Raw genomic sequence first — 14,701 nt, forward strand, 5'->3', positions numbered from 1 at the left:
TGGCGCATACAGAGCTACTAAACCAACTTACAGTGTAAACCGATTTTGACATTTTTGAAAGAAATTGTGAGCCGTGCTTGCCCAGATGTCACAACGATAGAGTTAACCCTAACCCTAATTATGAGCATTAGTTATAATGATTCTTGCCTTTAAATTGTTCCAACAAAACTGTATACCACTACTGTGATCCATATTCAGTTATGATCTAACTAGAACCATCAGCAATTCACAGCCAGTCTGAAACAATGTTATGTGTTCTTCACATCGAGGAGAGTGACCAATGAGAAATTCATCCATATGAGTCACATATATCACTGGTGGGCACTGGGCACGGATCCTGTCCCTGACGGCACCTGAGACCAGCTAAACCAGCCACCTCAACCCTGAAACCAGGTCCGCAGTCATACACTCATCTGAAGCAATGTTGCCTTACCAAAAATCTGCCTCGAGGAGACTGATGGAGCAACAGAAAAAACTGTGCATCTACGGCTACATTCAAATCAGATTTTCACTCACATGTGACACAGATGTGTTAACTGGATGACAGTGTGAACAGCCACAAACAAATCGAATTTGACATCTTCAAATCCGATCTGGGCCACATACTGTATGTGGAAATAAATCGGATATGCATATGAATTTTTCCAATGTGCCTTCAGTATGAACAGCCAGGTCAAATTGAATGTGATTATTTTTTACATTAATCTAACTAAACATTCCTCATTTGTGCACTTGATTTACTCCATATACAGGCCTGTTATAGTTCAAAACATTTAATTGCAAGTCGCATATTTTCTAGTTTACAAATTTAGTAAGAAAATAAAATTATAGGCTTCAAGATCTGAGTTGAGCATTTTTTTCGGATTAGCCTACTCGCAAATAGTAAAATATGCACATGAAAAGATACCAGACAGAGATAGATTTCTGTAACAGTGCTCTTTCCCTGTGTCACTCGCACAGAAAACACAACTGATTTTTTCTAAATGTTTCAGAAATGCCAATGCAAATTTGAAAAAATCCTAAATACATTCCGGTAACACTTTACAGTAAAAAAAAAAAAAAAATGATATATAAAAAATTATATATATATATATGTGTGTGTGTGTGTGTGCGTGTGTGTGTGTGTGTGTGTGTGTGTGTGTGTGTGTCTATTTTTAATATTTAAAAAAAAGTATTAAACAAGATTGATAAATGCTGTAAGAAAATATTGCTCTTTGTTATTTAATGATGCATAATGCATATGCTAATGATTTACATGTTTCAATTTAGAACAAAGCTTTAATTAAAAAATTAATTGTTTGATGTTTAACAAAAAAGAAAATCCATAAAACTCAAAATATTTTTATTTTTTATTTTATTGTACTAAAGACTACTCAGTTCAATTGGACAGAATTTTGTTCTGAAATTGAAACGCATAAATCCTAAAAAATCTATATATTTTTGAGTGCACTTGTAATCATTAGCAAATGCATTAGGTATCATTAAATAACAAAGAGCAATATTTTCTTACAACATTTATTAATCTTGTTAAATGTTAATTTATTTAAAAAAAAAAGTTCACTTAAGTTCGTAACTTAGCAAAAGTTCAATGTTACTTCATAATGCATTAACTAATATTAACGTATAGTTTTAAAAATGTATTAGTATGTATTGAAATTAACATTAACCAAGACAAATAAGTGTTTCACTGTTAGTTCATGTTAACTAAAGTAGTTAAACAATGTTAATGAATGCAACCTTATTGTGAACTCTTAAAGGAATATTCCAGGTTTAATACAAGTTAATCTCAATCGACAGCATTTGTATCATAATGTTGATTACCACAAAAATTAATTTTGACTCGTCCCTCCTTTTCTTTATAAAAGCACAAATGTGTGTTCCAGTGAGACACTTACAATGGAAGTCAATGGGGTCAATTTTTGGAGGTTTAAAGGCAGAAATGTGAAGATTATAATTTTATAAAAGCACTTACATTAATTCTTCTGTTAAAACACGTGTATTATTTGAGATGTAAAGTTGTTTAAATCATCGGTTAATGGTTGTCATTATGTCGTCATGACAACAAAGTTGTAAAATTGTCTCTAACTTTCCACAGATGCGGTTAGTAAGTGATTTTATGACAGTAAAATCATGTTAACACACATATTGTTTATGTCTTGTGTCTATACTTTTGAAACAGTGAGTATTTTAATGTTTACAGATTGACCCCATTGACTTCCATTGTAAGTGTCTCACTGGAACACACATTTGTGCTTTTATAAAGAAAAGGAGGAACGAGTCAAAATTAATTTAGTGGTAATCAACATTATGATACAAATGCTGTCGACTGAGATTAACTTGTATTGAACCCGGAATATTCCTTTAACAAAAACTCTCCTTAACTAATCTTATGTCTGTGTATGTTTTTCCTACTGCTAACTAACTGTGAAAGTGAATGGTGACTGAGGCCACACCTGAGGCTAATAACATCTCTCTCTGTGTTCCACGGTAGAAAGAATGGAACAACATGAGGGTGAGTAAATGATGACAGAATTTATGTTTTTAGGTGAAGCATTCCCTCTAAATTTGTAAAAATGGAAGTTTACTTAATCCATTTCTGTTGGGACTGAGTGAGAAATTGATGTGAGCATAATTTTTTAATCTAACATCATCCATTGAGACGCAACATCTATATCATCAGGAGAGCCGCTCCATATCTGCAGCTTTTATCAGCATTACTGGAGGCCTGTGCTGCTTTTGTAGGTGGATTAGATTTTAAGGTTTGAGACGCTGATACAGACCTGAAGGAAGTACACTGATACTTTAATGTTCAGTCAAGGCTGTTTGTACAGGCAAAGCCAAGTTAAGACTGGGAAACTTGTGGAAGAGCACGCAATGGGAAAAAAGAGAGTGTGTATAGACGTGAGGGGTGATCAGAACCCCTTTGGGGGCTTTTGGGGGGGCAAGTTCTCGTGCCAGTCACACATTACACATGGCACTCTTCCCCCCACCCCTTCCTGTCTTGTCTGAGTTGGGTCAGATCTTAATGAGACACACACTGGGGGTCCAGAGAGCAGCTAGCGTGCGTACAGCGTGCAGTCCAAGTCAAACAAACCCATTAAACACATTGTTCAGAGAACTCATGAGCTGCAACTGAAAAGCTTGCACATTCAGTATTTGCACAGCAATACGAAAGTAAAACCTTGAAAGTTTACATGATTCTCTCAGATGGATATTTGAAATAACATGCATGAGTTACGTGCTGAACACAAGTTTGCATGATAAAACATTATGTAACATTATGGAATTATATTAATGACAAATACCTTTGAAACAGGAAAGCACCCTGAATTGCACACATTGAAAAATCAATGCATTGCATTTACAGTGCTTTTTTGGGGATGAAATTTCATATGGTTGTATTTTTAAGCTGTGAATATTTCAATTGAAAAAAATGTGCATTAAAAATTAAATAATAAATGTTAACCTTCCAAAGATCAGTTCCAAACTATTTTGTATTTGTCAGGAAATATTTGGTCCATAATATTTCACTTTGCAAATTTCCTCTAAAATTTCAGTGGTTCAAATTTGGTTGGAAATCCTGGCATTACAGGTAAAGCAATAGAGTGTCGTTGCACAATTTTCACTTGCTGCTATTAGTCGTTACCACTAGGTGGTGCACTCGGGTGCTGATAAAGACCAATTAGATGGACTGAAAAATTAATAATAAAGACAAAAAAAAAACATTCCAAATATTTTGGAACTGAACTTTGAAAGGTAAATATTAGTGCTGTCAGTAGATACATTTTTTTTTTATCGTGATTACTTTAATAATTTTTTGTAGTTAATTTTTGTTTTGTTTTTTGTTTTCTTTTCTCCCCAATTTGGAATGCCCAATTCCCAGTGCACTCTAAGTCCTCGTGGTGGCGTAGTGACTCGCCTCAATCCGGGTGGCGGAGGACGAATCTCAGTTGCCTCCACGTCTGAGACCATCAATCCGTGCATCTTATCACGTGGCTTGTTGAGCACGTTACTGCGGAGACGTAGCGCGTGAGGAGGCTTCACGCTATTCTCCGCGGCATCCACGCACAACTCACCATGCGCCCCACCGAGAGCAAGAACAACATTATAGCGGCCACGAGGAGGTTACCCCATGTGACTCTACCCTCCCTAGCAACCGGGCCAATTTGGTTGCTTAGGAGACCTGGCTGGAGTCACTCAGCACACCCTGGATTCGAACTCACGACTCCAGGGGTGATAGTCAGCGTCAGTACTCGCTGAGATACCCAGGCCCCCCTTTTGTAGTTAATTGTGATTAATTGCAGATTTTGAAAATGCTGAAATTTGACACTATATATACTTCTTTTCTTGTCAAAATGCATTTATTTCCATTTTAGGAAAGAAAACAAAACAATGTGTAACAATATAATGCTTTATTAACATTTTACAAACAAAGCCTTCCACAGTATAAAGATAGAAATGCACTAAAATAGCACCAGTTCAAGAAACATTAAACGTTTCTCCCAAAGTCTAAGTGGGAGTGTGACTTATTGAAAGAACTAGTGCCCACATAGGATGCATATTCTTTGCAGTGGGCATTTAATCTCTTAAACTCTTATCCTCCACAATATTAATTAGCCAGTAGACTGTGGCTCTCTGATTTCCTACAACCACTGTGAAGCTGCGTTTATGATTCGCATCAACGCCAGCATTAAACGCCGCTTTGAACTTCACACTTGCAGACAAAAACATCTCATTCTGCATTTTGGTAATAGTTAAGACCTTAGGGGCCTGGGTAACTCAGCAAGTAAAGACGCTGACTACCACACCTGGAGTCGTGAGTTCGAATCCAGGGTGTGCTGAGTGACTCCAGCCAGGTCTCCTTAGCAACCAAATTGGCCCGGTTGCTAGGGAGGGTAGAGTCACATGGGGTAACCTCCTCGTGGTCGCTATAATGTGATTCTCGCTCTCGGTGGGGCGCGTGGTGAGTTGTGTATTTGCTGAAATCTTACCCTGCACTGAAAGTGTGCAAATCTAATCCATGCATTCACACATTGCACCAGGTTTAATAACTTAACATGACACGTTGTTGAATATTCTGAATTGCATGGAGGTGCAAATGAGATTTGAGAGCGATGCCGGAAATTTTCAGTGATTAACGACCTGAGGTGTATCGTAACGAAGAACAAATAATCTGTTACTGTAAGTACATTTTTGTAATATTTGTACTTTACTTGAGTATAAAAGAGGAAATTAATACTTTTACGCCGATACATTTCTCCAGAACCTTTCATTACTCTTGCGACTAAACGGCGCAAACATGGCAATAGTGGTGTCCGATTTGCGAATACATTGTTTGAGTTGGTTCAATTTCAAATCTTTAAAATCGATTCAAAAAGTGGTCTGAATGATTCATTTTGTGAATCGATCTTCAAATCTGAATCGAAATCACCGGAAGCCCCGACAGCCTGTGAACATTATAAAAATACAGAAAAAGTTTTGTGCCGTAACATTTATTCAATCTCCCACCTTTCCTTGTTCATGTTTAGTATACAGCAGTTCGTAAGTGAATAAAATGTGTAAAATATCATTTAACTTTTGAATGCAATTCTGGGTCAGTTTAACTCGTTTAAACTTTTAACACCAATTTACATCAACTTAACTTTTTGGTCGGAAATGTCATGACATCCACATTCGAAGGTGAGGTGTGTCCCAGACAGCAGTGAAGCACCACCCCTCAGCTGCGCTAAAACAAGAGTTTCAACTTTGCCGGTTTTAAAAGAAAATAATCATCTGATCGGCTGGAAAACTTCACAGATCTTCTTCATTGTGTCTGAAATCAACATGCAGAGACATAAATGAGAAGCATGAACATCTGAGGCTCCTTTAATACAGGTAATCCACTAAAATAACGAATAATTCTGCTCGAAATGTTGCGTTTGTGATTAGATTACATTTCTGATGCATCTGGGAGAATCAGCAGAGCATTTTTTTTTTCGTGCTTTGTTTTTTCTGACGTTGTTGCGCTTTAATGTCATGCAGTAACACACTGACATAGTGACTGATGTATGTCCTTATGAAACAGAGACCCTCCACACCAAATCTGATCACAAGTGGTCACAGGAAACGCATTTAAGCGACCAGGTGTCAACAGTGATGTGTCTTACCTGACCACATGTGATCAGATCACCCGAGATGCATCTTAAACCCAGCTGTAAACGGGGTTCTTCATCCACACACACCAACACACCTACCCCCACCCACCCAAAAAAACAAACACGCACGCACAAACAAACACACAAGTTGTCAATATTATTAGCTCAATATAAAAACAATGGGAGTCAATGGAAACAAATGGGGAAAATGGGAACAAATTAAACAGTGTGTGTTTGTGTGTGTGTTTGTGTGTGTTTGTGTGTGTGTGTGTGTGTGTGTGTGTGTGTGGCTCCAGCAAAACCTGACCCATCCAGACTCACCCATCTACCCACAAACACACACATTCAAGCACACAAACATAAATACTGTGCATTAACATACATTACTCTAATGTAAATTTGGAGCATTGACTTTATATAAAATTAGTAAATATTACATTTGTAAAACAGTGAAAGGTTTGTTATTGATGATAAAACAGTTGTTGGGGGGAACATGTGCAAAAATGTTGACTGTTGAACAGTGATTTACCAAGCCGGGTCAATTTGACCCGCTAAGTGCTAAAGTGTTACTTGACTGCAAACTGCACATAAGTGTTAAGCACAAGTAGTATCGTTTACTTTAGTTATTTTTTCTTGAGCTACTTAAACTTGACTTAAGTCCATTTCTATTAAGGTATATTTACTTTTACTTAAGTATGACTATTGTGTGCTTTATCACTCACTGATAACATTTTAATTTGGGCCTGTTCCTCACACAAAAGTGACTGTATGGCTTCAAAGACTTGGACTAAAGAGCATGAGTCATTTGGACTACTTTTATGGTGCTTTTATGATGCTTTATGGTTTGTTTGTTGTCATTAATGGTCAATTTATGTATGGAAATGAGCAGCTTGAACATTATACATAAACATCTCCTATTGTGTACAACGGAGAAAAGAAAGTCATACAGGTTTGGAACAACATGAGGTGAGAAAATGATGACAGAGTGAGCTGTTCCATTAAGCCATGAGCGTTCAGTCTGAAATGAATTCTGAGAATCCAGCATCTCTGAAAATCTGTTTTATCGTTGCCTGGGAAAAGTGGTAAGAATGTATTTGACGTTCAGAACTGGAAAGACCAACAGTGACAAAGAAGAGAGTCCCGCTGGATGCCTATTTCATACATCCAAACATTTACAAAGCTTTCTCAGGGCTTGACCTCACAGTACAAGTAAGATTTGCAGAGTCCAAAACACACAGAGTTCGACTCCCGCTGGGGGCTTTTCACTGTACAACCAGCTACACTTGACGTTTCCACTCCAAACACTCTCCTGAAGGTATTTTCATAACTGCCCTTTGCATATAGCGAGCATCAACTTTTCTGGCATAACACCAACAGAGGTTTGCAAGCCGTTTATGTTGATGCCCGACCCACATGGAGGTGCGTGTAGAGGGACAATTGAATCCAACACGAAGCCTGACATCATTAACGCTCGTTTCTGCACTGGGGTATTGCCAGCAGATTGTGTTGGTTGCATGTGAACAGCACATTTCCTAGCGAGTCCCCTGACGGCGTTAAACGCGTCCGTGAAGCCGGGCCGTAACGGTGGCATGTGCAGTTTTAAGAGGGCACTGCTCTGCCCAGGGCATTTGAGCTGCTGCTACAAAACTTAATGGAGCTAATGCACGGGGGGGAATAAGAGCGTTTTAATGAGTGATGTGATGCAGACGTGTAACCTGTGGCGCTGGACACCAGACCGCTCTCATTAGCAACTGAAAACAGCTTATTCACACACAAGGTCACTTTCTCACACATCTACAGGCCCCCCAATCTAACTGAGAGAGACTGCCATGATGGTTTAGATAATCAGATTAAAACTAATAAACAACAAACTGAGCTGAAGTGAGGACAGGTTTATAACACTCACTTTTTCATTGGCTGAAAACTAAATAAATATATTTGACTGAAATCTCATTTATTTGCAACCTAGTCTAATAGAATGAGCGTTACTATAACTACATTTTTGCACATTTTCAGTCGTTTTTGGCACCACCCTCTGGACATTTCACTGGGAAACTGCCGTCAAGGGTCTAAGGGATGTAATTGCGTTTTGCAAAAATGTTGCTACAGTCACGTAATGTTCACGAGATAAGGCTGTTTATTACATAGACCCTGCAGTATCTCACCTTTCGAAAGAGGTTTTAAAGACATTCCTGAGAATAACCCGCATTTCTGGCGTCGTCTTTTTTAACACTTCCACTTCAGCTGAGAAAGGAAAAGAGAAAACAAAAATGTTCAAAGCAACAATTATATTATTAAGTCTTTATATATCATGATACTATTTGTTGTACTACCTTTAACCCTCAGAGACCCAGCGTAGCAGAACTGCAATGTTTGCAATATTTAATATTTATTAGATCTGGGAAAAAACTACACATAACTCAATTCTGATTGGTCAATGGCGCCATCTAGTGGTCTGATATATCCAGTATCCCTATACACATATTACGCAACCTGCGTAGGGCACCAGCTTCCTAGGGGTGCACCAGAAACTCCACCGGCTGCCCTTACTCGCATGTTATACGTTATTATACTGTATCACAATGTAGAGCTTGCTAAAGTCACACAAAAAGGTCATGGTCACTCAATTCCAGCTTGTTACAGTAGGGGGCAGTCAGCGCATCTCCAGCTGTACAGACATCACGCTTCGTCAAACCAACAAGCAGGCAGCTCATCATTCCACAGACGCGCTGCAGGTATCTCGAGACGCATTTATCAAAGTTTCAAATGGCGTTTAACTAGGCACATCATCCTTAAAACACAGAGATGTTGAAAACTAGTGAGACGCTAGTCACGGAACGCTACAAAGTAAGACGCTCCAAAAGACCATAGACCAACAATTACAAATAGCACAGAAGGATGCAGTCTAATAATAGGGTTATGTTCAATGACATGGAAATAAAACTAACAATATTTAGACTTTTTTAAGACGCTTTTTGTCTCCTCTAGATGCTTTACTTGTCTGTTGCCACAATATACTGTATGTATATAATGTAATATATTTGAATTGTCTGAATTATAACATTTATTTTATATTTACAGTATATTTATATTCTGAATTACCTTTATTTGGGAGCCTTTCACAGAAAATATTGATATGTGATTTTGTAACTAATTTGTTTAAATAAATCTAATCGATTGCCCTAATTTTCTTTCTTAATTCCCAACATGCTTACTGATTACAAAATTATTATATTCCACTTATATATTACAGTATATTATTATATTCCATTTATTTATAAAATATCAATGTAATTTTAATTAAGATAGCAATTATCAAAAAATAAATAATAATAATAATATTTTAATAAACATAAATGTGTGACGATTTTTTTGAAGCATTGTAAAAATGCAGCCTTGGGCATAAGTGGTCAAACTTTTTCTATATTTACATATTGGAGCCTATTTAGTAAATCACTGATGTAAACTATTCTAAATGATTTTCAGCTTTTTTCTGTGCTGTTCTATGACTTAATTCAGCAGAACACATTTGAAGAAAAATAGTAAAATATCTCATCTCAGAAGGTCCTTAAAATGCAAGTGAATGGAGATTTCTCTTTTGAAGCTCCTATAATACATCTATAATACACTGTGTACACAAAATAGTTACACTCAGGACCTTCAGGACAAAAATGTCCCCATTGAAACCCATTAAAACTGCAATATTTGATCCCAGTGCCATTAAAGCATAAAATCATGAATTCTATGATATTATGCTTTCATTCCAGAGCCCTGGCTTCAGAATTTACATTTTTAATATTTTCCACCAGATGGCGCCATTTTTCTCATGTTGAGCCTATGGAGCAAATACAAGCTTTTCCCCTATTCTCTGTTTGCTGTATTATAGAGCACTGCAGGACAACTGAATAAATGATGCAGATAAAATTGTTTGTGTGTGTTGGTATGGATGTCAGAGTGTGTTCTGTATGTGTGTATTGAGAAATTTGTGTGTGTGTGTGTGTGTGTGTGTGTGTGTGTGTGTGTGTGTGTGTGTGTGTGTGTGTGTGTGTGTAAAAACAACAGTGGCATTATGTAAACAAACTGGCATTTAAAAGTTGAACATACTGAAAATGAATGAATATTTGGTAGTTATGATCAGGACTGATGTTGGTTAAAAAATCTAACTCAGTGAAAGTGGAAAATAATATTAATATCTAATATTTTTATGGCAGTTTTTTGACATTTTTGTCCTCTAAGGACCTCTGAGTAACTTTTTTTTATTTACGCACAAGGGTTAAATATATAATACCGTTAGTAATATCATCAATATACTATCAAATATACAGTATCATCAGTATCAATAGTTCTCATTAGTTTTAGAGTAAGCAGTCAAATTTCTTAACTCTTTATTAATTTACTTTTACTGCTTGTAATAAATTATTTTTCATACACTTTTGTGTGTTAAATTGTGTTTTGAATTCAGAACTTCCACTTACTGTCTAAAAAAAAACAGTGGTGAAATTTTGCAACCCTAAATACCATAACCACTGGCATCCTACAAACACTTTCAAGGAGGAATTTATTTATTTATTTATTTATTTATTTATTTATTTATTTATTTGCCATCAATATCAAAGCTTGGGTCACTGAGGAGTAATTTATGGGTCGCTGACATGAAATAAAGTTGACACGTCTTGCAGTGTGACATGCAATACTACATCTAAAAATACTTTGCTCATTCTTTTATCATTATTATGCATGCAGCTTTTGGGACCTCTATTAATATTTAGACTATATGGAATATTTTTTTAAAACATACTGCATTCCAGTAATGATTATCTAATGAGAAACACAACTGAGAATAATTAAACATATTTAGTTATTAAAAAAATAAAAATAAGTAACGGGATAGTTTGCCCATAAATGAAAATTCTCTCATTATTTACTCACCCTCATGATGTCTCAGGTGTGTATGACTTTCTTTCTTCAGCAGAACACATTTGAAGAAAAATAGTAAAATATCTCAGCTCAGAAGGTCCTTAAAATGCAAGTAAATGGAGATTTCTCTTATGAAGCTCCAAAAATCACAGACAGTCATCATAAATGTCATCCATACGACTCCAGAGGTTAAATTAATGTCTTCTAAAGCAACACGAACACTTCTGATGTGAAACAAGATCAATATTTGAGTACTTTTTAACTCTAAATCATGCTTCCGGTCAGCATCGGTATGCACGTGTGATGTAATTTCGTTGGCACGTGAGACACGTGAGAACTGACGCACGTGCGACACAGCCGGAAGAGCAGCGCTGTTTACAAGTGAGAAGGAGGAACACTGTACAGAAGCTTCATTGGTTTTGGTTTAGATCTGTTATTATCTGTGTCTTTACTCACAATGGTGCGTTTGTGTGTTTATCCTGGATGTGTCAACTGAGAGCAGAATGTGAGATTATGTCTGTATCCACGGCAACGCAAATACGTCACACGAGAGACTGCGTGAACTCAGCGCTCTCTACCGCTAGTGACCGGAAGCGTGATTTAGAGTTAAAAAGTATTTAAATATTGATCTTTTTAGCACTAAAAGTGATTGTGTCGCTTTAGAAGACATTAATTTAACTGCTAGAGTCGTATGGATGACGTTTATGATGACTGTCTGTGATTTTTGGAGCTTCATAATAGAAATCTCCATTCACTTGCATTTTAAGGACCTTCTGAGCTGAGATATTTTAAAATTTTTCTTCAAGTGTGTTCTGCTGAAGAAAGAAAGTCATACACACCTGAGATATCATGAGGGGGAGTAAATAATGAGAGAATTTTCATTTTTGGGTGAACTATCCCTTTAATTATGATGACAATGTCACAATGCAAACAAAACTTAATGGTGAAATATTTTTTTATAAAAAAAAAAAAAAAATGCAAAAAATAATTCTCTGTTTTTTTATTTGATTTTGGGGTGAAATGTGAACTGGACATGTTTTCTTGACATTCACCCAAAAAAAGGTCTCCTTTTTGAAATTTCAAAGAATCTGCCTTAATTAAATCGAGTGGTCCAGACAAAGCTAGATTAATTCATTCTAAGGGAATTCGTCTTAATCCGACTGACTCTTCTGAGAAAAACAAGACGAATCATTTGTTAAGAGAAATATATGTGTCTGATATATGTAAATATACAGTATGTCTGAAATGCCACATCTATAAGACAGAACCTCACTGTTCTCTCTTTATCACAGGCTGCAGGGGAAACACTTTAGAAGAGAGTTCATGCCAAATATCACATCATGCAACCGTACATCACCCCGAGTTTCTTCAAATTCAACACTCGTGTTTATTTTTCCTAAACGAGCACACAAACGTGAATTTAATTCATCGGAGGACAGATGCGTTTGGATGAGTGTGGAACACATTAATGAGATTAAATACATCAACACATTAGCTAATGTCCCCTTTTGTGCTTTAATAAAGAAAACTGAAAGCTCTCCTAAGCGAATCCAGCATCATTTCCTTTGTTTAATCAGTTTGGCGTAGTTCAGGGTCCCCAGACGATGCAAAGACATTGAAAGGCAGGAATGGAATGGACATCATGATATCAGGGTGATGATTTATTTCATGAGAATTATGGGTCAGTTAGTTGAAGGGTCACTTGTGGTGAGTCCAAAGAGGATTGTTGCCATTAGAAACCTGAATGTTCACGTTATTGGCAGATTACATCTTAATTGATTTTATTTGACCTATAACACATAAAACCTTGACAAATCCCTGATGTATAGATAGACATTACTGGTGATGTATGACATATTGTTGTTGGCAAACTTTAATGTTTTTTATTTAACTATCAGTATAAGGGTGTTACTTCAACTTCAGCCAATTTCATCACTGTGGACTTCTAGAAAGTCTCGTTAAAATATTTTTCACTCTCAGTAGTTTATTTAATTTGTCTTCTAACAATGTTCATCAGTGTGTGTTCATGCATCACAGGAGATTTATGTCATTTAGTGTCATTTCCAGCACATCTCATATTCTGTAGAATTCTGTGCTGGAAATGACGCTGATGGAAATGACATTTTTAACCCTTTTTTTATTTCAAATAAAATAATCAACTCTTTTGTCTTGCTAAGACTAATTCCATAGTTAACATTTGATGTATCCTAAATACACATAATTAAATTAAGTTTTTTGCATAATTTAGCAAAATTACAGCATAAATGGAAATGATGGCCAATTGAAATCTCCCTTGATTTTGTTTTGTCTCATATTTTATCTCAAGCATGCTCTTCACTCACACTTTTGTCCATTTGGTTATCAAGTACACTAACTTTTGAACAAACTTCTGTTTATTTTACTCTCTGTTTAGATGATCGTAGTTTTAAACATGTAATAATTTGTATTTTTATCATGTATTTCCATCGTTTAATATTGACAGTCTGGGTCTGGGATGAGACTAAAACAGTCACATAAAAGACATTTGAAAAGTACCAAAAGTAAAAGATGAAGGCCTGGTAAAAAGTTTGTAAGTCTGTTTTTTGGGGGGGATTTTCTCCCCTTTTTCTCCCCAATTTGGAATGCCCAATTCCCAATGCGCTCTAAGTCCTCGTGGTGGCGTAGTGACTCGCCTCAATCCGGGTGATGGAGGATGAATCTCAGTTGCCTCCGCGTCTGAGACCGTCAATCCGCGCATCTTATCACGTGGCTTGTTGAGCACGTTACCGTGGAGACGTAGCGCATGTGGAGTCTTCACACTATTCTCTGCGGCATCCACGTACAACTCACCACGCGCCCCACCAAGAGCGAGAACCACATTATAGTGACCACGAGGAGGTTACCCCATGTGACTCTACCCTCCCTAGCAACCGGGCCAATTGGTTGCTTAGGAGACCTGGCTGGAGTCACTCAGCACGCCCTGGATTCAAACTCACGACTCCAGGTTTGATAGTGGTAGGAGCAACCCAGGCCCCCGATGCAAGTCCGTTTTAATGAAACCTTCATATAATAAAAAGAAAAAAAGTTAAAATCTGTTTGTTTTAATAATAATCAACCACTGGGACATGAAAGTGCCCAAAGCTGCAGAAACATCTATTGCTCTAAACTTGCCGATATTTCAAAGAAAATAATATTAGTGCTTCTTTTTAGCTAACATTGCCCATATCCGTCATAACCTAAAAACTACGTTTTTCATTTTCTGAACAATTTGTGAGAGATGTTTGCCTGTGCAAAAGTTGGCTTCATGATGCTTGGGTGTTTGTCAGGGCACTGGTAGGTGTTCATATTGTTTTTACAATGTTTTTATTAGAGGTAAACCGATATATCGGTTTTACAGATTAATCAGTAACGACAGTTGCTTTTTGGAACTATCGTTATCGGCAAAAATATATGCCGATATTTTGTTTGCATTTTTTCCCCTTATTTCTTTTTTATTCCTTATCAATAAAACTCTTCATCTGGTGAATCTATAGGCTATAAAAGGCTTCATTTGGTAAATACTTACACATAGAGCATTGAAACGGAGCCACATCTCTGTAATTTCAAAATAAGAGTCCCCAGTGTATTTCAGTCTTTATTTCTCTGGTTATTATTTGGGATTTAGGTTGCAC

General features: G+C 36.7%; 1 long non-coding RNA gene across 1 annotated transcript in view; it reads right to left on the minus strand.

The window, feature by feature from the left end:
• Positions 1-4,444: 4,444 nt before the first annotated feature.
• LOC127410757 (uncharacterized) overlaps positions 4,445-14,701 on the minus strand; it is a 22,129-nt gene continuing 11,872 nt past the window's right edge. Inside the window, exons 5-6 of the long non-coding RNA XR_007892162.1 lie at positions 8,300-8,378; positions 4,445-5,812 (exon numbers count right to left, since the gene is read on the minus strand). This is a non-coding gene — a long non-coding RNA (uncharacterized LOC127410757). The remainder of the gene's footprint in view (positions 5,813-8,299; positions 8,379-14,701) is intronic.

The sequence above is a fragment of the Myxocyprinus asiaticus genome, chromosome 20 (genome assembly GCF_019703515.2).
Source record: "Myxocyprinus asiaticus isolate MX2 ecotype Aquarium Trade chromosome 20, UBuf_Myxa_2, whole genome shotgun sequence".
Lineage (NCBI taxonomy): Eukaryota > Metazoa > Chordata > Actinopteri > Cypriniformes > Catostomidae > Myxocyprinus > Myxocyprinus asiaticus.